Raw genomic sequence first — 431 nt, forward strand, 5'->3', positions numbered from 1 at the left:
ATTTACCCTCAGGCTTCCGAGCACATTTTTAGCACTTTTTGTTAAGTCGCGGACTGAATGGGGACACGGACGCGGCTGGGGACGAAAATTATGTATCTCCTAATCCATTTACTTCATTTGAAAACTCTGTGGAAAGTCTTGTGATTTTGATGAATTTTGTCATATTTGGGACCCAAATCATGCTCAAGAAATGAGATCAACGGCATGAACAGTAAGTACTAGATGAAAATTAAATTTTTGACCTGCTCTCGATCACCTACATGGGCTTAGTCCTTTGGAAAAACCCAGTCTACAAATAAATGAGCTCAAGATATTTTGCCTTTAATTGAGGAGATCTAGGTTTCTTATTTCATTTCTATATTTCGAAAATTGGCCCAGAGTTACTCTGACCAAGAGCACCCTGTATGATTGGAAAGGCATTCATTGTCCAT

Source organism: Tigriopus californicus, chromosome 3 (assembly GCF_007210705.1).
Source record: "Tigriopus californicus strain San Diego chromosome 3, Tcal_SD_v2.1, whole genome shotgun sequence".
In the NCBI taxonomy this organism is placed as follows: Eukaryota; Metazoa; Arthropoda; class Copepoda; order Harpacticoida; family Harpacticidae; genus Tigriopus; species Tigriopus californicus.